Below are 23,599 nucleotides of genomic sequence, written 5' to 3'. Positions count from 1 at the left end.
GAAGAGGAAGTTATTAAAGCTGAAGGACATCCCAAGGACAACTGGCTATAAAATGACCATAAAGGAATTTACCCTTGAAATTAAAAGAAAGCTTCTAGCCATCTGAGCAATTAGGTTCAGGAACAGTCTCTAATGGGAGAGGCAAGGAAAGAGGCCAGATGCTTTAAAAAGATTTCACTCAAATGAAAGACATTTCGTTCTGTGGCTTCCTGTGATAGCATGCAGTGACTGAAAGGTTTCCAGGGCTCTATTTGCCTAATCACAAATCAGTTTGACAGCATCCATATCCAAGAGGTCTCCACTTTATCTAAATTAAAGTCTATGCTTTCAGCCACACCAGTACAGCTCAAGGTTCAAAACAATGATTCACTGGAAAACACTTAGTGGGAAGAGAATGACAGCAGGGAAATGAAAATACTATTTCAGCAGAAAGCCCTTATCCTTCCCTGGTACTGAGGGATGTGAGATAACACCACATTTGCAAATTGGGAATACAGCCCTGCAACGCTGATGCCAACAGACGAGCCAAAAGAGCTTCCTAAAAGTATAGCAATTGCAATTGTGTATAGATTCATCATGAGACAAGCAGAAACATATTCAACTCCTTTCCTGTCTCTTTCTGTTTGCTTTCTTCCATGAACTCTGACTTTTCTGAGACTGTTGAAAGCCTTCTTTTTTATCTGGATGTTGTTCAGACTGGTTTTTTCACTTACAAGGTGGTTGCCATTTCGTATTTATAATCCCCAGGACATTTTGTCTCACAGAAACTTTTTACAGAAGAGAAATTGGTGTTCAAACTGATGTGATGAGTTGCCTAAAGTTGTTTGTGAAGTCTGTAGTAGAACAAATTGTCTACCGAATCCCTACTCCCTGTGTAACCCTAAAACCAGCGTCTCTGCTAGCTTTCTTCTGTGTTTCATTTTCCCCTTCCATTTTAGTCTGCTTCTGTCAAGCTCCTGCATGTCCTCTTCACTCTCTTCTTGCCAGCTGAAGAACATGGCTCAGATGCCCTGCTGCAGCCTCTGCCCTCTGGTTTCTCATGATTTTCCATTTGCTCCATCCATCACTCTCAAAGCTGTCACAGTTGTAGATCACCACAGCAACAGCACAGGCGTGGCTAGGATGAACATAGAAGAAATGAGTTATTATGACTCCATCTGAGGCAATATACATGTAAAAATGGGAAGAGGGCTTTGGAAGAGTGCTGGGCAGGCTTTTTTGATTTATGCAGTGGATAGAAGCTGATATGATACACTTGCAAGGTCTTGTTCATCTGTGGTAAAACTCATGCAATTAGTTCCCACCTTGTGGTCCTTTCAGCAGGTGGCTTTTGCTCTGTGTTTTTTCTGCAGCATTACAACCTCTATCTCCCCTTTGCCACCCTTGCATGCCAGGCACAGCTGGTGAGTGTAATCTTATTTATACGGATATAACTTTTGGTATAATTTGGTATAATTGCAGCAATTGCTTGCAATTAAAATTATTTAGTTACATATAAACCTTTTCAGTGCTGTTAAGTATTTTGAGAAATTATTAATCTTAATGAAACAGAGCTTCAAATGAATCAAGTTAATATTTGCCTCAGAAAAGTGTGAGGGCAAGGTGACATGAGCTAACATTTTACCCAGCTAACTCTTATCCTGCAAAAAGATTAAAACATATCCAAGGATAATGTTATTAAAACGAGTTTAGGGTTTGTGCTACCTGGGCCACTGGTATATGTCCCTTGGAGACTGCTATGGTGGCCAGAGATTTAGATGTGCTCTATCCTACCTGTTTCTAAATAACAAGAGAAACAAGAGACATAAAGCTGGGTCTTTCATGTCAGTGCTTATGAACTTGCTGTCAGGGACGACAGGTGCTTGGTAAGACATTAAAGGTTTTCTACAAAGTACTGTAAAAATACACACCTAAAGAAAATACACACCTACATTCCTGGTTGCAAGCAACAACAAAAATGAGAGGGAGGAAAAAAAAGCTATTTAACTCATATAAACAGGAGGAAAAAATAAAGGTATATGCAATTTTTTTGTGTAATGTTTAGTTGACTGTAAAGGAAAAGCAGTGAGCTGTATCTTTTTCTTTTCTTTTTTTTTAATAGAGACTGGATGACTAAGAAACATTGCTGCACTCTGCCTCAGTACAATCCTTTTGATCAGCTTTCTGCCTGCTTTGAACCACAGACTCTCTGACAAGACTCAGGCCACAGTTCTGTCCCACTCTGCCCCTCTTCCCCCCATCGTCTCTTCCAACTAAGGAGCTTACACACTGCTGAAGACTTCAGGGCTCAGATCTCGCTATCTCCACTACTGCACTTCAGTCTTGCCCCCTGGAGAGTTATCACTTTTGTTATTGCCAAGATAATTAAAGGGAAGCCAACTTCATATATCAGCTGCTCCTTTGCAAAGCTTCATGCATGGTTTTTCGCTTGTTCAGGGAGATTCCTCTTCCCCATTAGCTGAATGACTGATGTGAGTTCGTTCCCTTTTCTCTGAGGCATCACATCGTGATAACAGCATGAGATTATAACCCTGTGGTCCAGTGGTCAAAACCAATGTTCCTGTGATGTGATCTTCTCTTGCCTGCACATGTATTCCTGCTTGGCCTCTGTCTCAGGCTGTCTAACTGTCACATCCCCTTCTCTGTCAGTGATTTTCAGCTGCTTGTTTCCTGCTACCCCTTCTTTGACCCATGATTAAAGTATCTGTGGGAGTTACTGGCTCTGGGACTGTCATCACAGGCTTTAATAAGTATGTGGTGATGTGGCAATGCACCACCTTGCAGTATGGGGATACAGCATAAGAAACAGGAAGGGAAAAAGTGGTGAACTAAACTCCAGCAAAGGTTATGTCTGCTCAGGGACATGGTGGCAGGCAGCAACAACATCTGTGTGTGTTTGTAATTTTATATGGCTCCTCTGTGATGGTCTCCTACACTGCATTCCACCAGGTGGGAGAATCTGCAAGGGTAAAAGTCAATCTCAGAGACGAGACTCTAGAATTTCTCTCTTTCAATTCTGAAACCTACCCAGCTGTCACCAGCTTTTTGCTTGTAGCTTTGGTTGCAACTGATCTGTTCCTAAAACTAGGGGCAGATGTGACTAAGACAATAATAATGTCTTTACTCCTCTTCTCTCTGTAAGATGGAAAAATGGTCTCAGCTTGGAGGTGGGGATCCAACTGGACAAGGTGAGGAGCAGAGTGAGGCTCCCTGTTGAAGAAAGTCTGTCTCGCTCTGTGGATACTTCTGGTCTCTCACTTTTAGAAAATGTCCTGAGCCCAGGAATATCTCTGCAGATAGACACTAATTAGACTCTTAATATCCTTTAGGCTGGAAAAGACTTTTGGGATCATCAAGACCAACCATTAACATAACACTGCCAAGTTCAACACTAAATCATGTCCCTAAGCGCTACATCTACATGTCTTTTAAGCACCTTCAGGGATGGTGACTCAAACACTACCCTGGTAAGCCCGTTCCAATACTTGACAACCCTTTTCTTGAAGAGATTTTTGCTAATATCCAATCTAAAACTCCCCAGGCACAACTTGAGGCTATTTCCTCTTGTCCTATCGCTTGTTACTTTGGAGAAGAGGCAAACTCCCACCTCACTACAGCCTCTGTTCAGATAGTTTTAGAGAGTGATATGGTCTCCCCTGAGTCTCCTTTTCTCCAGGCTAAACCACTCCAGCTCCATCAGCCATTCCTCATAGGACTTGTGTTCCAGACCATTTATCAGCTTCTTTGCCCTTCTCTGGACATCCTCCAGCACCTTAATGTTCTTCTTGAAGTGAAGAGCCCAAAACTGAACACAGGATTCGAGGTGCAGTCTCACCAGTGCTGATGACAGGGGGATGATTCCTGCTCTAGTCCTGCTGGCCACATTATTTCTGATAGAACTTCCCCAGGTTTTCAAAGGTTTGAAGATGGAGTGTACAAGTTTGTGCTTTCTAGCCAGCAGTTTTTCTCATGAACAAGTCTAGATGGTATACAAGTACACAGCAGTACCATACATGCACCATACTGCGACTATGAGCAAAAACAGTTCCTGCAGGCTTACAAGCACAACATATCTCCCCAGAAACCCAGAGTCCAGTGAAGCCTTTCTCTGTCTTGGATTCCAATAAAGCCAGAATTTTGCCCCCACATCAACTTCCATCAGAATAATCTTTTTTAATCCTCCACACTGCTCTTTAGCCACCGTGCATCCCAAACCATCTGTCTGACCAGTTCCTTCCTCCCATTTAAATTGCTGTCCGTCTTCTGCAAAGAATCACTTAACCACAGCTTTTTCATTCTGTGATTATTTTAGGTATCCATAACACCTTTTGTAACCTGTCTGGTTATGTCATACCAGCCTAGACCATGTCTCTGTGTTTATTGCAATTCCTCTCCCAGATTGTGTCCCAATGATTTTCTTTCCTCTCCATTTCCCCTGTAGTAAGATTCCAGGTTTCTGAGGGGAACCTATCTAGAGGAACTCCAACCAGCAGGATTGGGTTTACCAGAAAGCTCGGACTCACATCTGCCTCTCAAGGGGGAGTACCCCCACTATTCCTTGATGCCCCAGCTGATGTCTATGGGAATGACCATGCATGCCCACAGAAGCATCCCACAGTGTCATCCCACCCAACCCTTTGCCTTCTTTCCAGAAAATCTGGCTAGATCACAGCCCTGCAGTGGGCACCAAGAAAAGCTGCCCTGAAGGTTGCCTTTAAAGCTGTGAACTGATGATGTTGTCAGCACATAGTGTTCATTCCCAAGTCATGAAGTTTATTCTGGGACCACTTGAGAGTTTCAAAGCTCTCCCCTTGCCAGGAAAATATCTGTACTGTTGAGCTCTCCTTCAGATTCTCTCCACATGCCATAAAGGAAATGTTCAGAAACCTAATCTGATGGGGATCGGGCTGTGAGTTCTCCTTGTCTGCGTCAACTTCATGAGGCACGAAATCTGAGGGTGCTGTAGGAATCAGGTAGCCTTTGTAATGCACACCAGCTATGTCATGTGCCTCCAGCAGGGAGGCAAGCTCTCATGTGTTCCTATTGCTTCAGACTTCACTCTTGCTGGTACCCTGCTCACTTAGAAGGACCCTATCACCTATAGGTAGGACTGCTGCTAAGTGAGCAAATAGGAATGACATGTTCTTCCCTTGGCGTAAGAGTGAGAGATGAAGGATAGTCTTGTGACTGAGACACTGAGCTGTGATTCAGGAAAAATAAAAGTTTCTGTTCTCATCTCTGTTGCTCAATTCTTGTGTGACCTTGACAAGTCACAGTTAGTCTCAGTTCCTGTCTTTGATCTGGGGAAGGTAACGCTTTCTTGTTCCTTTGTCTACCCTGTGTCAGTGCTTCACTTTTTATACCACAGACTGCCCTCCACAGTATCTTTGTGTGTCATTTAGTACAGCTAGTTAGCCCTTAATTCTGGGTGAGCCTTTAGGTGCTATTGTGATATCCCTAAGCAGGAACAGGAGTGGAGCCTAGGGCATGTGTGGGCCATGCACTGATCCTGACAGCTGCTTGCTGGTCCTGTTCTATTGGTGCATTTTGACTCAGCAGAGGCTATCACAGTCCCTTGAGCATGAACCCCTTGGTCTGAGCTACAAATAACTACCACGGCCTCAAATGGATAAACACCAGGTGCTAAACATTCACTGTCAGATGCTGCATTGTAAGTGAAGGCAGATAGTTAACCTACTTTGTGTACCTCATCCAGGATGTCAAGATGTGCTCTCAGTTCTGCTGACACAGATCTGAGGAGATAAGCTAAATCAAGCTACATAACCCTCATGACAGAGGACGTATGTGCCATCATTTGGAAGGCCACAGAAGTGCCAAATGCCTAACAGTATTTGGAAAGGAGATGATGGTAGCAAAGCAATGTCTATTTTGGAAATTATATATAAAATTCCTATAATTGTATGGGGGGGTGTCTAAAAAAAGGAAGCCACTCCTGCAAGACAGACAGCATGCAGAAATCAGGTAGGATATGTGCCTGTGCAGAAGAGAGACATTTCTTCAGTAGGACATACCTATTGGTAGGCTCTTTTGGGGCTGTACTATCCCAAGTTAAATCAGCTATTGAGAGTGACTTATGTTGTCAGAAATCAACAGGAAGGAAAACCCTGTATAAATGAGTACCAGAAAAAAAAAATAGTTTAAGGATGTGATTCTGTAAGATCTTGTTTCAAGATCAAAAGCTGGGTCAACTCTTCTACATCCTGAACAGAACAAGAGTTATGGGATGGAATAAGGTGAACTGGGAGGGGAAAACTAAAGGGAGAACAATAGAGAAAGATCTAGTGAAGAAAATGAATGGAAATAAGGAATAGGGATTAGAAGGTTTGAGACAATGGGATGAAAGAATGAAGTTAGTGAGTTAGTTAGGGAAAGGAAAAGATAAAAAAAACTGAGAGGAGCTGAAAAGACAGATTTTTAGTGGCCTCTGGTGATGCTTTTGTTGAGCCAGATGTACCTTGGAGCATGCCTTGAAAGACGTATCTGTGGCCCACCTGGTAGGCCTTGGAGAGGAATATCTTATATATTCCTCTTACCTTTTGATCTAGATAGGGAGGAGGATATTACTAAGGCTCAGTTTTTTCTTTAGGATCCCTGAGCACCAGAGCAAGTTAAAACCAAACTCTTTTCCCAAACATGCTTATAAAGAGTAACATTTTTTCAATGCTCTGAATTCCTTAAACTCCTGTCTCTGATTTGAATAATCCCTACAAAACTATGTGACTTCAGGTATATCTAACAGCAAAGGTAGATTTAGGGAATGAAACAGCTTTGCAGAGAACAGCTTTACAGGCTCTTCCTGTTGTTTTTATAGGCCACTTTGAAACTCACTGCTGGCTTAGATCTAGTATGACGTTATCTTTGTTTCAGTTTTCTCCTAGGCCAGCCAGTTGCTGATTCTTCCAACTCAGAATATGCTCTGTGTGTGTGTGATTCCTCAAGAGCTGTGGCAATTATCTTCAGTTTTCCTTAATTTAATGTGAGTTTCTCAGTAATTAGAGGTCCTATGTCAGAGTTATGGGCTTAAACAAAGGTCGACTTTCCTTTTATTGAGTTAGTGTATGCTTTCCTGATGGCTTCTGAGAAGAGCATTAAAATGTGAAAGTTAGAGATTTGAAAGCCAGAGGGGTAAAACTGAAATAATCCTATCTTTTGGAAAAATAGTTTTACATGAATACTATCCTTACTAGTTGCCTAATTTGTGATTTTTAAAAAGATTCTGTTTTTCAGAGATTTGGAAAAGGGAAAATGATTACACAAATACAGTGTATTTGTGTAATAAAATTTCTGCAGGATTTTAAGATAGTCGAGGCAAGAAATGTGCAATACAAACTCTCAGGTTGATTTATTTCGGTGTATTTTCTTCCCAAAAGCTTTTCACTTTGAAACAGAGTGGCCAAAACCAGTGAAAAACTTCACAAAAGTAACTCACTAATGACAGTGAAGATGAGGGCTTCTTATCATCAGGCAATCTACATAGATAAAAACTCTTCCGTTGCCTGAATGGATCACCATGGGATTGCACATGTGCCCTGGTATTTCCATCAGCACACCTCCAGCTTTTAAAGAAGCCTTAAAATGTGGTGGTATGCTGTGTCAGAAATTGTGCTGCCCAGTCCCAGGAGTCACCTTTGCCTCTGATTCCAGCAGAGGCCCCTGGTAACGTGCAGCAACGTTGCTTCACACATACAGGTGTTTTGCTTGACCTTCCAGGCAAGCAGCAGTGTCCAACCCAAGTTAATCTTTGGCTGCTGTAGCAAAACTAATCAGACCTTAAAATAGTTCATGACTAAATTAGCAACTTCTATTTACTGTTGCTTTTACTACAATACAATTCATTAATAACCCATAAGAGCCTTCACTATGAAAGCACCCCACTGGCTGTTACGAGCTACACCACAGATTATAGAAATACAATTGCAGAACAATAACCATGCACATATCTTGAGTCTTGGCTCTATCCACCATGCCTGACATATCCAGCCTGTAAATCTAGACAGCATCTAGGAAATTCCATGGTCTCAGTCCCCCCGAGCCCCCAGGAGCAGCCAGCCAGTGTCTTCTCACCTGCCTGCAACCTGCCAGCAGCCCAGGGCCATTGTCCTGTCGATGCTACAGTGCTCAGCCATGAGCCCTCGGGCAGGAGTGAAGTGCTGTCGGCCGGGGGGTTGCTCGGTAGTGGAGGCATGGAGCTAGGGCATGGCACTTGGCCCAGCAGAGTCTTTCTTATTTTTGCTAACACAGTCTTAGCTGCCCTTGACGCAAGGGCAAGTTGACTGCTGTGTTAATATTTCTCCTGGGTGTAGGTTCTCAAAGGCTCCTCTTCCGCTTCCATCTGGTACCGGATAGAAACATACCAGCCTCTGAACGCAAGGCTGATGAAACCTGGTCCTTCCTTGCAACATGAAGTGTATGGTAATATAATCAATAGAAGGGACTGCCCAGAATAGCAGGAGTGCAAAAATAGTACGTCCTCTGCGTGTGCTTTCCCTGTGACCCTCTCCTGTTCCACTATATAGTCAAGGCAATGGTCTCTCTTGTTTCATTGCTTGTGCCTAGATCACTGTAGATGGTCAGGCACCATGTTAAATACTCCCCATCTGCCAAGAACCCAGAGCCTGTGGCTCCTGTGCAGTCTGCAAAACTAGAAGTTAAACCCACTGGGCAACAAAAATAGATGCAGTTGCTCAGCTAGAAGACTAGACCCACTACCAAGGAAGAAATGAAAGATTATTGAAATTAAAAGCATTTATCTTAAACGCCCATTGGACACAATTCCCCAGGTTATTTGGAACCACGTGCAGTCTCCATCACAACAGCACCTACACAAGCTGTAATCAGGACCATGTGGTCACACTGGTGGCTTCTTTCCACACCTCACAGGCTGCAGTGCAGTAATAACAACATCTCTTGCATTTCATGTTTTCTGCAGCCTTAGGATCACCAGCAGAAAACAAAATGGTATAAAGAGGCTCTATCACTGAGACAAAGCTGATTTATGGCTTAAAGGTAATATGAGGACAGATCTAAATAATAATTTTGGTATGTGCTTGACTCAAGCCCTGCAGCCATATACACTGCTTCCCTGCTGGTGCTAATCTGGGCCCATTCTGGCATTTTCTGGCTCCCCTTGGTGTACTTGAGGGCTGCCACCACAGAGAGTATAGGAGTGTCCTGAAAAAAGAGGGAGGAGTGCATCTATTCAAGCCTGGAGAGAAGGACGCAGAAACAACACTCGATGAGAATACAGAAGTCTCAGTAAAGAGAGAGAAGGCATAAAGAAATTAGCAGTTTTATGGTATAGGGCTGAAGCTCTTGGAACCAAGGATTTATGATGTCTCACCAGTTATGAGAAGGACGGACTTTTTATCTCATTTAATTGTTTCTAAATACATGGTATATTATGACAAGACTCTCTTGGCAGTGGATTTGTATGAATAATGTGGCTGTACTCTACCCAAGTAAATTATATTTTGTTCTTAAACATTCCCAAATGGTGTTTGTGCAATTCTGGAGTCTCAAAATGCTACCTGCCTGGCACAAGTTTGGATGCAGTAATCAAAAGGAAGTGATTCACGCTGGAAGACAAGAAACCCTCTTCAGGACTGCAAGAATGTGGAGATTCCAGGGCTGAAGAAACTTCACCCACTGTGGGTCTGTAGCTGCTTCTTGGTTGACAGCAACTTTTAGATGTTGCATGACATCATGACAGACCAAATTGCTTCAGGAAAAAGAAAACTGTCAAGCAGATGCTGCTAGGACATTCATGGTGGGAGGAAGTACTAGGAATTTTTATTTAGGTACATCATTTCCAGTAGTGACACTCCAGAAAAGGCATCTTTAAAGAGTTGGTCTGTTGTTGCTTTTACGGTGCATCGAAAGCATCTTCGGAAGTGTAAGACTGCAGGATACCTTGTGAGAACATTGGATCAACCTTTGAGCAGGGTTTTCTTCAAGGTGTCCCATCTGAATACTAACAAGTGAAACTCAGTAAGAATGAACAAGCAAGACCACAGAAAAGTGGAATAAATAAGTAAGTATTATTTCAAGTCAGTGAGATAATAACTAAATGAAACATGCCGAGCTCTTTATTTCTAAAAACTTAGTCAGAGAAACCAGCTACCAGGCAGCAAACACCTCGTAAGCTGAGTATCTCTAGAAAGGGAAACACAATATAAAAGTGGTTTGTAACTAATTAAACTGGAATTTTTTATTTTCAGTTTAAGGTTCTTTCACTTCTAACAGGAAAAACAGAGAGGATGCTGTGGCAATTTGAAGCTTCTGGTGTGACTAAGGTAATTAAAGCGGCCCATATGGATTTCAGACCACCCACCTACCCACCCCAGCCCTTAGTCAAGTCAAAACAAAGCATTACATTTTTGAGGAGTTGCAGCTATGGAAAAAATACAGGTCTCTAAAAGGCTTGTTATTAGACACTGCCAAGATAGTTTTGTGATGATCATTTCTGTTAATTTGGCAGCATAAATATCAGAGTTTTTATTATAGTGCATAATGTGAGGTGGAGACTCTTTGGCAGGTATTCCTCTTTAGGGCTTGTCTCTCAGGCGTAGGAGATGCAGGTGGCAGGGCATGGTGGCATCTTCTCAGAGTTGCCAGTTTTCACACATTCATCTCAGCGAGCCAGATTGTCCTCTCTACAATGTGATAAACTGGGAATAATCCCATAGAAATCACTGGTATAGAGCCAGCGTGAGGTCATCACTAGGAATGTGAGGTCACAGGCAGCTTTTCCATATAGAGTAGCAAGAGACACTCTGTTCTCAGACAGCTGAGTTTCTATGGGTATACAAAAGAATCTGTGGCCTCTGGCCAGGACTCCTGCTCCTGCACATTACAGATGGTCCACTGTGAAATTTTTTAACCTGAGTGATCTAAGAGCCTAATTGCCATCTACATGCAAGATTGGACTCCTAAGAAATTTGTGCCATGACTACAGTTAGGAGATCTACAGCTGCTAGATTTCTTGTTTTGGAAGCAGTGCTTTTATCATACCCCCAAAGATGGTACTTTCCCCAAATGTGGCTTGTTGGCTGAAGTGCCCAGTGAGGGTCAGACAGTGCTGTCCTTGGGCCTGATGCAGGCCGTGTGGGACATCTTTGCAGAGCATTCCTGGAGGCTGTTGCAATACTCAGTAGTGGGATTGTTGTGCCAAATTCTCCTGGCTTTATCTTCCACAGGCCTTCTTTCGGTGTAACAGCACCTGTGGTTTTCTGCCCCTGAAGGTCTTGAGGTCCCGGTACACCTCTGTCCTCACACTTCTATTTTGGGCACATCATCCTTTTACCTTCTACTCTTATGGGATTCCTCTTTCATTAGCCAGAAACTTTTGAATAGGATGAGCTCTAAGACACAATCTACATCACACTGGGTTTGGTTTTTTTTTTTCAGGTCCAAGTATGACAAAACTACATGAGGAGTTGAGCATTTCAAGGATACACTGTTAGGAGTGATTAGTTTAAAAAAAAAAAAAAGAAAAAAGAAAAGAGGCAATAGAAATGTTAGGTTCATACCAGGAATCAAGAAAAGTTATTGTTTTTTATTTCTAAATATTTTCTGTAATCATCTGGGGGAAATGCATGGAGGTGTTTTCCTGTCTTTGGAATTGCTCAGCTTCACGTTATCCTTGTTGTCCTAGCTGTCACCTTGCACCAATAAAGTAGGGAAGATTGATAAGGTAAGTACCAGCTGAAAAGCAAAGGAATGTGGCAGGAAGTGTTGCTCTGGCTGCTGTGGAGTAAGGTGGCTGTGGCTCACTCATCTCTCCTGGGGCTAACAAAGAGCTGGCAGGAGCAGATGCCTTCAAGCTCATCCCAAGTCATTTACTGCCCACCTGCTTTCAGCATTTGTCCCAGCCAAGCTCATCCTTGAGGCTGTGAAAAGGACTCCTCAGCAGATGGAGGCAATAGAAGTGCCATTTCTAGGGCCAGGGTTAAAGGATCAGAGCACATGGGAGCAGTTTTGAGCTATTGGGACTGGATTTGCTGTCTGCCTGTTCCAAAATAATTTATAGCACTGAAAATCAGTGTAATTCTCTCCCTGCTAAGAGGAAAGTTTAGCATCCTCCACAGACAGTCATGTCTTCGAAACCTGATGCAATGCATTCCAGCTTCTCATGACAGAGAAAACACAAGCCCATTCAAGGATCATGGAAGGACACAATTTTAGATCTTTTCTGCTAAGAAGTGTTATTAAGAGTGGAGCTTTTTAATTCCATAATTTCACTTGTACATACACACTCAGAGATGAATATTAAGACATAGATAATGACTCAGAAATGTCAGACAGAGCAGAGCAAAGTCTACAGTGCAAGAGCAGAGGGAGAGAATAGCTGCAGCAAGTACAGCTCAAAGTCAGCTTTGTGAAAGAGAAGCAAAAGGGCTGTAGGCTTTGAAAGCCAGTGGCTCCTGGGTGTAACTTGTGCCTGCTTTTATGAAGTGGTACTGTAGGGAAGAATCCTGCACATTGTGACAATATTTCAGGACAGCGAGTTTTGGGAAGCTCTCCAATACTGTGACAAGCCAAATCTCAAGAACTGTGCTAGATGAATCTCCAAGTGTTGGAAATTATGTGGTTTGTCTACACAAAGAATTTGCAGGGGCTTTAAATATCCTGATGGAGTTAAAGCTCTGTGATCTTTCCTTTACTGTGAATGAACATTATATTTGTATAAAGGTGTATGATGCCAATACAACCATTTCAGTATGTGGGGGGAGAAAAAAAAAAGAGACAGAACACACTTCCAACTGAAATAGTTGTGCCTGTAGAAGAAAAAAAATGGCTTAGAACTACTTAAGCAGAATATGTTGATCATACCAACTAGCTCCAAAAAGCTGCATTATATTCATTGGGAGATGAAGTTTATATCTTAGATTAAGGCTATATTTGAGACTGGAGTAAACTGATCATGTCCTTTCTACTGGCTTCTGCCACACCTGCTAGCTCTAAGGGGCTGCAGGAAACTGGCCTGAAAAAGGGATCATTTTTTACTTTTGCTATCCCCTCAGCAGACATGGCTGTGGAATTCTTTATTGGCAACTATATATATAATAGCTTTGGTAATTCACATGAGAGTGGATTTCTGGTTAAAAGTTAACCAGATAAACTTAACATTTTTCCTCAAGTTCCCTGGCTTCTCATACAGACATGAATCATTCTGGATTTTCTCAATTTTCTCAATTTTTGTTAGGATAGATGGGTTGACTATATAGAGGTATATACCTTTCTGTGCATACATACCTGAATTTGGGCTCCACTTCAGTGGAGTATAAGTTGATAATGGAGTAGCAGCATATTCCTAGTTTAGCCTGAATTTACTTCATTTGCCTCATTCCAAACATAATTCAGAAAACATTTTTCTATGCAGCAGTGAAAGTCATCTGCACCTGCACCTATATCCTCCCTTGCACCCTCATCTGTGGGTGCAGGGGAGGATATTTCTACAAACAGATGTCACAGAGATGGCTGCCCTTGAAAAAAATAATGTCCCAAAATAGTCTCCCTCAAAGACCTAGCAGAAGAAGGGGAAAAAATCAGGTGAGCAGATGGGGTAAAGGTCTCCAAATAGATAATAATCAGCTGACATAGTGGCTGGTATTCTGAAAGGGAAACTTTGACTGCCTAACTGCCAATTTCCTTGTCTGGTTAAGAGATGAACAAAGAGTTTCAATATTGTTCCTCCACAGTGTTTCTTTACCTTTCATAAAACCTACAATTACGTGAACTTACTAAAAAGTCACTAAATTTCATCTCCCTTAAACCTAATACCTTAGCAAAGTTCAACCAGTTTACAGTGATGTTTCTGAATTTATCCAAATCTCTCCACTAGCATGCGTAACTTAAAACAGTGTTATGTATTAGTCTGAGTGTAAAGCACATTATTGTAGCTTTATGTAGAATAACAATGATCTGTGTAGCTCAATAACCTACATACAGGAAAATGAATCTAGCTTAAGTCTCCCACAGTGAATTGCTGTATTTGACTGTAGCGTCTCTGCCTCAGTTTCTTCCCTGTAATGAGACCAGACCTTCTTGTGTCCAGGGCTTACATCTTTCTGAATGACAGACCAATGGTAAAGGTTAAGAGCAGCTTTCTTGCTTGCTCTAGGAATTCTGACGTCCACAATGTATGCAGCTTATCATCTGAAATATTTATGTGTTCATCCCTATAAAAGCATCTATCTTCTTTGCAAAACTGCAGTGACACAAAATACACTTACTATTGCTTAGAATGGCTATCAAGGGCATTCTAACCAATTAATGTGGATTTCAACTTAATTTCTTCTTTAGTTCTCTTTACTGCGTCTTCTCTTTTTAGAGACCAGATCAGCCTTCCTGGAGGGCACACAAGACCTCATTGAGTGCAGTGTATGAAAACAAGTCCCATTGCAGAAAATGAGTTCCAGCGTCAAAGATCTTGCACTAAAATTGTCTGTCCATTGGACCATTTTTACTCAAGTTTATTCTCATGTTTGATGAGTTTAGGACAATAAAACAAGCAGAAGTACACAGTTGAAAGTCCTAATGCATTTCTTGGGCTACTCCATGTCACAGTGGATGTTTAACAAATGGAATTATGGATGGAAAAGGAAGGAAGATAAAAAAATTTAAGCATTAGTTCAGGATTCAAAGACCTGCATTCAGTTCTTAGCGGCCTCTCCATTCCCAATCTATAAAAAACTTTTAACAGCTGTAGCCTTTCTCTTTGAGAATTCTTATGAAAATGAATGCATCAGCATCAAGAGAATGTCTGGGTACTATACAGCTGTGTAAACCAGTAATGCAAGCAATGTATTGAACAGTGTATTGAACAAACCATTTTTTGATTTACCCTATTAAACTATGAGTCTTAGAAATGGGGGAGTAGTGGGATCTTCTTCTTCCATTGGTTCCCATCATTTTAGCATTTTTTGTAGCCTTCTGTAGTCCTTTCCAAGGTTCCTTTCCAAGCCAGAACATAACTCAGGTATTACTTCTGTACCTTGCACACAGGACACACAACACCAGGACATGGTGAAGAGGTGGTGGGAAAGTGTTGTGCAGACCCATGTGGGGTCAAGAAATTTCCCCTGATGTCTCTGTCCGCCTGGTCTGCTGTAGGAAACCCAGAGCACTGGAATTATAAATACGTTTCTCACTTGAGTTCTAGCGACTTGATGAAATTGCAGATACTCTCATTTTCTCTTCCCCGAAGCCTCTCTCTAGCCTGAGCTGATATAGCAACAAATGCTTTCTTTGCTGGGAGGGAAAACTAAAAGGGAATGCAAAAAGTGGGTAAATAAAATTATCTGTAAAATGTAGTGGGAGCTGATGATGCAATAAGTTCAGCCACTCGGTTGCTGCTTTGCAGTTCTTTGTTTTTTCTGCCATCACCCACTAATGCAGTTGAAAGGCTAACTACTGAAGTAATTGAATACCTTCTGATTTATTTTTTCCTCTGTTCTACATCTAGTATATCTTTTCATAAGTTGGGCTATCATTACAATGAAGGTAAAATTTCTGTCCTTTTTCTAGAGACTAATTGCATAAGAAAATAAAACCCGAAAATATTTATAGTATCAATTGCAGTGTATCTGAGTATACCTAGCATCTAAAAATACCTATTTTAATTAGCAACCTCCTGGGGGTAGGGAGAGAGCTCCATTTTTAGTTACAAGATATTGGTGGAGGTGGAACTCCAGGACAGTTTCAGGGCAATAAGTAGCACGGATCTGGGTAGCATATTTCCCAGCCCAGCAAAGGAGTGAGGAAGGTTTGTGACTATGCTGTTCAACATCACAGCATGCTTGCACTGTAACTACAGTGTGACTGAGACGTCTTTAAATTCACAATGTTCTATATTAAAAATCCTGGTGATGCCTAAGTGATTAAAACACAGGGGAGTTAAGAACTGCTAGAACCTGTTGTTATGGGGAAGCAATTATGTATTAAGTACCAAAATATTTGATGGAAAGTATTGGAACTGGGCTTGTAAAGAATACTTATCAGTTTATCAGTGATATAAATCAAGTTTTTCAAACAGTTACATTAGAGAATTCTCCTCTCAATTCTGCTTTTGTGTTCCCATTAGCAGAAGTGTGTGTGTATTCCTAAAGTAAAAGGCAAACTAACACTAGGGTGTCAAACTATTTGCCAGAATTATAGTCTGGCACATTCTGCCATCTGACTAGCCTTGCTAGGCAAGGTTAATATTACTTTGAAAACTGAATTTAAGATCATCTGATACACTAAATCTCCATCTTATTCTTAAATATTATATTATGGAAGTGGGAATTGGGAGTGGAACTTTTATCTTGCACAATGCTATAGAACAGTAATTATAATTGAAAAGCAGATGTGTCTTGTTATTTTTATTGTTCTGAAACAGTAATGACAGTGGACTGTTTCCTTGCTTGTATCCAGACACGTGCAGCTGTTACTGCAGGGTAGCTAGAGAAGGAGCTACCATTTGCTACCAGGAGTACCAGCCTGTGCGCATACTCTGACCTTACAATATGTTTCAGTCAGCTGGATCCCTTTTCACTAAGCATAAGCTCCTTCAAGCTTTTATTTACTGATGCATAAGAACATGTGAAAAAAATAGATAATATTAACCTATTCCCATACTTGGTACAATAATAGCCCTGCACTGACTTCAGAAGAGCAATAGCAGGTCCTGAAATCAGAGTGGGATCCACAGGCTGGAGTTTATGCCACAGGGCATAAAGGAGTGGGGTCAGTATCCACTAGCCCATGAAGCTCCCTTACACTCTTATGAAAGTACCATGTGCTGTTCTTATCTCTACATGCCTAGTTTTTAGCTACAAATAATTTAATAACATTGAAGTTATTGCTCCATACTATGATCGGTATGATACACTGTTCATGTGCTATCATCTGGTACATCTGGGTCGTTTAGGGACAGGTACAGCTATCAGCAGTAGGTTAGGATACATGAAGGGCTTGAGCAAACTCTGCTAAGCCAGTGTGGGTTTTTCCCATGACTCTGATTTGAAGGCAGATAGAGACATATTTTGGCATGAGATTTATGCATACTTCTTAGACAGTCTCCGTGTAGGACAGTGTTGAAATACAACATCGAAGGAGGGCTTAAGAGAAAGTTGTGCAGCCATGATCAGTATTACACTTAAGACTGTTCTCTCAGCAAACAAGTTGGTCTGTTCCAACTCCGTTTACAGTGGGACCTTTCTTTTTTTCCTAACGGAGGTAGAATGTTTGGTGATTTTTCCTTTCAGATGCTCTTTCTCCTTCAGCTATTGTCAAATACACTGAATTGTTACACAACTGCATTTGTTGTGTTGTTATATGACTGCATTTGTAGGGACAAAAAACCCCAATGGGTCTGAAATGAGCCTTGTTTCTCAATGGCAGGAGCAGTGGCAGCAGGCCTTTGCTAAGAATACCTCTGGAAGAGAGAGGAAGAGCAAGTATGCCTGCACATATCACTTTGCACACGGACACTCCTTCCAAGGAAGCTGAGGAATAGGCCAGTTAAGCTTGAAAACTGCAGAGTTATTTGATGATCCTTTTGTCTGATTCTGCAAAGGTTTAACCAGACCTCTGAATTTGTCACAAGATTCATTTCGAGAAACAGCTGCTTAAAGAATTCCTCTTATCTCTGTGCTGTCAGTCAGAGTCTCAGTTTGCTACCCCAGTGGTAAACATTCACCCCCATGCTGTGAGTGTTTATGTTCCCAGCTCTTCCAGTGGGAACTAACACCAAGGAGTCAGCACATCTTTATTACTGGGAAGTTGTACTATCTGTGTGCAGATGTTGCTGCTGTTAACTTGAAAACAGGGCTGTGTAGTGCCACAAAAAAGAAACATTTTTAAACCTGAGATTCTCTTCCTGAGTCTGCTGCTGAAGCCTGATCAGTTGAATGTAGTTAATGGAGACCTCACAAAAGGTACCCCAGCAAGCCTGGTACAAATAGTATGCTCAAAAGAAGTATATTTTTGGGTGACCAGAGGGAGCTGCTCAGGTGCTTTTATTGTGGGTTAGAAAGTTCCCTTGAGGGTAAAATCTTCTAAGTAGTCACAGAACTGGTGCAGCAGTGGTAACAATTTCTACCAATGTGTTCCAGCTCTGATCATAATTAGACTCTGTCACGGTATTTGTCCTTGAATTCATACCTGCAGGATGTAGCAATGTGGTTTTATACAGGTAACTCTCCACCAGGAACCAGATGAGGATGTTCATTTGCTCTGCACAGTCATCTAATTAAATTGTTGAAATTAAAGTAAATGTTGGCCACAGTACCTTGGGCTGATGGATGAGAGCATAGTAGGTCCCATTTTTCTATGTTAGAAGAGCTGCGAAGAGGGAGGAGTATGAGATGGTAATGTTTGCTGGTAATTAGCTTGTTTAGGTTAGATAAATCTTGAAAGAGTGAGAAGCTTCACGGTGAAATAGCCAAAGATATAAGGATGGGCAGCAGGCTGGTCAATCTGTGCATGAATGTGTATGAGTAACTACTGGGGAGCTAGAGGCAGGTAGGGACTATTAATACATCTCATGTGAGTTAAATGCAGCCACAGAGCCAAGGCCATTACTACCATTGACTGTCTCATGGGGCTTCATTGGCACCATGCTTTTGAAATAAGTTCTATCCATTATGGATTACAGGACAAATTCATACCATTTCTCATATTTTGCCCACATATTGGCCTCTCATAGAGAAAATAACATGGACTGGATGATCTTGCATGAACTGATCTGCCACAAAAAAAACTTTAAAAATAAAGGGCTCTGTAGTCCACTGCCACTCTTCTGAGTCTTTCACATTATTAATTATAATGCCTCTTTTCAACAGAAAGCTATCAAGTGGATCCCAAGAATGTGGTCATTCTGTCCCAGTTCATTCAGATTTACTTATCTCATTATAAAAAGTATAGCCAGAATAGACCAGGTGTACAGAAGAAGATAAATAGTTCAGATGTCTATTTGGAACCACCGTAAGTAGATCTTTTCTCTCCAGTAATGTAATTTTATCCTGCTGTATCTAATTGCAGGTAGTTGCTGAATCTAATGACGAGATTGCTCTGTTTTCTGTCTTAACAATGTCTCTAAAGCCCGAAGCAATAAGAAAAATCAAGATTATTTAAAATTGTCTGGAGTTATTGATTCCAATGCTGTTCAGAAGGATATTTTTCTTGGGCTTCAATGGATTTGTGTAGTTCAAAACTATACTGTCTTCTTTTATGGAAAAGAAGTTCTAAAACCTCCTGTAAGGTGAGAAGGGTCATTAATTGGTTCAGTAGTCAACCAGTGACATGTGAGACAGACTGAACTAGCCAAGTATTCTCCTAAATACATTACACCCAAAATCCATTTCTGACACTTCTGAAATGTAAAATTATGATGTGATGCTTCTGTTTTGGTGATATTTTACTGATTAACCTGTGGTTTGCATGAGAATTTCTGTCTACAGCAGAAGACATAACTGGTTGTTCTGCACTGTTAAAGCAGATTGGTGGCCTCCCATTCATGGCCAGTGTGCCTGGAATACAACTTGGAAGTCTCCTTGCCAGCCATAGGCCTCTGATACTTGAGCACAAATTGGCTCACCGTTCAGGTCCAGTTGTCTGTTCCATTTGTAGCTATCCCCATCTTTTAAATTATTCAACACTTGTGATCCCTGCACTAGAGGGCAGTCAGAGTCAGCTGCACCAGCTGGTAGGTATGTCACACCAGCCCCAGGAAGAGTGGACCAAGTCTCAGGACCTGTATTAGCCCCTTAGTATTAGCCCTTTGCCAGGGCAAGAAGTGAGCAGCACAGGCACTGCCATTTCTCTTCACGAATGAGGAACTGAAGTGAGGTGGCTCCTGGATCCCTCTCCATAAGGCATTTACACAAGTCGATCCCTCTTCCTTGGCTATTCTTAACCCCAAATTTGCACATATGGTATATTTTCTGGGCCCACCTGATAAATTTTTAATGTGGATAAACCAAAAGGAAAATACATAGATGGGAATGAAATGCTGAAAACCTTTGCTGAATTACACGATTCCAATTGTCATTGATAACAATAAACATTTAAGTAGTTGGGATTGTCTGGAAAATCAAGTGAGAATATGTTTACGTAGCTCCTTACACCACTGCAGAAGTCATCAAAGCATTTCTGTCTCCTGCAAAGCTTTGTGCAATTCACAGGTCCAACTGACCTGCTCCACATGAGCTTCATAAAGGACTACATTCACTTGTTTGGAGGGTCCTGCAACATTTCAAATCCTGTTTGAGTTGTAAGCAAGACACTAGGAGTATCCATTCACTCACCTTTCTCCCCAGGGCAGCTGAACATGCCTGGCTTCTGGCTGCAGTTTGGTATGGGCTCTTGGGCTGTGTCCTGTGATGTGTGGCATGACAAGGGCAAGGGATTTGCTAAATCCTTTTAGAAAGAGTGTGGGCTCTCATGAGACAGAGTTCACCCAAGATTTGGAAAGGAAAGCTATCGTGTGACTGGGGAAGTGTGCGTGAAGCTCAAAGCAAAAGTGAAAATGGAGTTTGATGGCAATAGGTCTGGGATGCCGTGTAGTTGATCTATTTAGGGAGAAATAAATTTCCCTCCCTCACAGACAGTGCTGAATCATCCATGAATTTGCCTCTTAAGAAGCAGGAATTGTCTGATGCCTCAGACAAGATACAGACTTGGTGGTTGCTAGTGTGACCTGGCCTTGCAGATCCTGTGATATGTTGAAGGGAGAAGTCTGGCAACCACGTGTTTGGATATTTCTGCCCTCGCGTGCAGCCAGATTTACAGCACCACCAGGATGAGGAAATCATATCAAACCAGAAATATCATGCTGTTGAGGGAATGGCAGCTTTTTTTAAAGAGCAGTTGAGTTTGCAGACTGGCTCCAAATAGATTTTGGGTAAGAGCTGTTCTTCCATCAAAAAGCTGATGAAAGGCAGAGAAGCAGAGGTCTCTTTATTAGCTCTGGTTGAAGGCCCATGTCACCAAACCATCTTGGTGAATCCTCCTTCTCCCTTTGCTCCTCTCATGCACTGCTTAGGACTGTCCACAGCCCACTAGCTGCCAAGCCTGATTTCCCACCCTCTGCAATCTTTTCTTTTGGCTTGCTTCTGCTGTTCATGGCTCTGTCAGTTTGAATGGCAAACATGGATACAAGCATTACCAAAAGCAAAGTCCCATGTGGACGTGACAGTGTACATCTGTAACTGGTCGAAACTGAGTAAGTGTTCCTTCTTTTTTCACATGCTTAAGCAGGAACCAGGAAATATCTTCAAGGGATTTTTTTTTTTCTAATTCCTGCTTATTCTATTCATAAGGGACTGGCAATTTGTAAACATCCCCAAAGCATAAGGTGTGCTCTGAGCTTTTGCTTACTCAGGTTTCATGTCTGTTTACATTATGATAAGTCTAAATAAATGAAAGGCAATAGTATCATCTCTTTGCTTTGTTTTCTGGCTGGCATTTCCAGTCTGGTCCGGAATAGGTGAACCCAGGAAGGGATTCCCACTGTTGTCAAAGGGCTCTACATGAATATGTTCCAGTGCTCATCCTACATTTCTTTTATTTTGCATGCCCCAAACTCCCACCAGTTTCACTGGGTGCTGACACTATTTGCCCATGACAGTGTCAAACCCCTCAACAGGGATCTATCTCCAGTGTTAAGGCTAGAGGAGATTTATGTCTCATTTCCCTGTGCTGTGTGTAATCCTTTTGCTGAAGCAAAAGAACATAAGGAGTCCTGCCATTCTGATTCTATAGTCTTTCACAACACCTTTGTACTCTTGGTTTCTGTAGGGGACTGCATGTGATGCAGGGCAGTGAGGAGGAGGCCTTGGGAAGTGCTTGTCCTGATCATTAGGCTTACTAGTTCTTGGGCATGAACAAATTAATAAAAGAAACCCAACCCAACCAACAAAAAAAACCTCTAACCAAAAAAACAACAAATTCTCCTTTGAAATGTTGAGGTCCTTTCCTTTGTCTCCTTTCTCTTTCCCTTTCCCTTTCTTACTTTCTTCATTTTTTTTTTTTTTACTTTTCTACTTCTCCTTTTTTAATCTCTTCTCCTATGAGCACCAAAATTTCTTTTAACCTTTTCTTACAAATTTTCAGACATCTCTGGCCTCAAACAGGAGTTGATGTACCAAAACCCCATGAGAGAGGTCTATTCTTACTGTATTTCTGGCCTATTTTTGTTACAAGGAGAGATGGGTGCTCTCTGAAGCTGAGAATGGTATCTAGAGTTTCAGATGCTTCCCCTGACTACTGCGGCACTTGCCCACCACTTGCCCAGAACACACAGTCTGTGTAAAATATTTGTCCACTTACAAGGGAAAAAGAAGACACTGCAGAGGTGAACTGCTCTCAGCTTGGAGAGTGGAAGGGTGGGAAATGTCACTCTGCTTTGTCTTTTTTGGGGAAAACAAAAAAGAGAAAGTGGGAGACCATACCATAAAATGAGCACTTGAAAGGTAGTAAAGGACAAAAGGACAGAATTCCAGGTTCACATTTCAGGTCAGTTAGGTGCCTGCCAGGTTTTCTCCTGTCCAAGGTACATTGCTTGTTTCAAGCATTTTTCTTCATGGCAGTAACAGCAGACAAGGTACTTGATTTATGAATAAGAAACTGAAAGACAGAGAGATAAAGCGGGCACTTGCTCCACAACCACAGAGCTGGGGCTGTTCCCGAGGAGAAAACACTGGCTCATGGAGGTGGACCTAGGCCACTTTTAGGTGAGGCAACAGGGCACGTGGTAGTGCAATTCCATCAGTCCAGTGCTTACTCTGGCACTGACAATAAGTTCTTGGGTAGTTATGCCTTTTTCTGTGGCTTTGTTGGCCAGTCTAGAACTAGCCTGTTTGTGTCTGTGCAGGCTGAGGTTGAAGATGTGATTTGGATTGTGAAAGAAATGGCAGACCAGAAACTGAGCAACACTCACAGATGCTCCACATATTCTCTTTTTCCTGTACTATCCAGTACTGCACCCCCTTTGTCACCTTGCACCAAAAGAAACATCATGTCAGATTGATTTCTGGGATATCATTTTGGGAGCAAAGACATATTGGCCTCTGTTGATGAAGTTTATATAAAATGAAAAGTATCTTTAAAAAAAAAGAGTCCTACAGTCCTTTAAAACCCTTCATTGATCTATATCAAGTCTTCCACATAAACATTCTTAAAGGCTCTGCAAGTCAAATCCTGCCTCCTCAGTGCTTTTTACCATGGGCCCATTATATTGCATTCACAGTGCATAATTCAGGCAAGGGCAGAAGGGATGGCAGAGCAATAAGCCCTACTGCGTTTCACTGAAGTGAGAAGAGTTGCTGTAGAACCATTTCCATGGCAGCAGTTCTGTTGATTAAGTAGTAATTTTGCATAACACTTTATTAGACTAGAACTCCAATTCCAAAACCCTCCAAATCCTTTAATAATAAACCCTAGGTTTAAAGTAAGATTTATTTCACCTTTTTTGTCTCTTTTCCTTTCATTTTCCTTTGGAAAAATGCCTAACAGAAACCGTATGTGTTACTTGTACACAGTAGTACATAAACTGAGAAAACTTCTCAGAAATTTTTCTCTTCTTGTTTCAGAA

General features: G+C 41.7%; 1 long non-coding RNA gene across 1 annotated transcript in view; it reads right to left on the bottom strand.

The window, feature by feature from the left end:
- LOC108509095 overlaps positions 1-8,361 on the bottom strand; it is a 28,871-nt gene extending 20,510 nt beyond the window's left edge. Inside the window, exon 1 of the long non-coding RNA XR_001878574.1 lies at positions 8,086-8,361. This is a non-coding gene — a long non-coding RNA (uncharacterized LOC108509095). The remainder of the gene's footprint in view (positions 1-8,085) is intronic.
- Between the last annotated feature and the right edge of the window lie 15,238 nt (positions 8,362-23,599).

This window comes from Lepidothrix coronata, unplaced genomic scaffold (genome assembly GCF_001604755.1).
Source record: "Lepidothrix coronata isolate B3197 unplaced genomic scaffold, Lepidothrix_coronata-1.0 Scaffold333, whole genome shotgun sequence".
In the NCBI taxonomy this organism is placed as follows: Eukaryota; Metazoa; Chordata; class Aves; order Passeriformes; family Pipridae; genus Lepidothrix; species Lepidothrix coronata.
The sequence above is the reverse complement of the archived record's forward strand: the minus strand, read 5'-3'. Positions and strand labels throughout refer to the sequence as shown.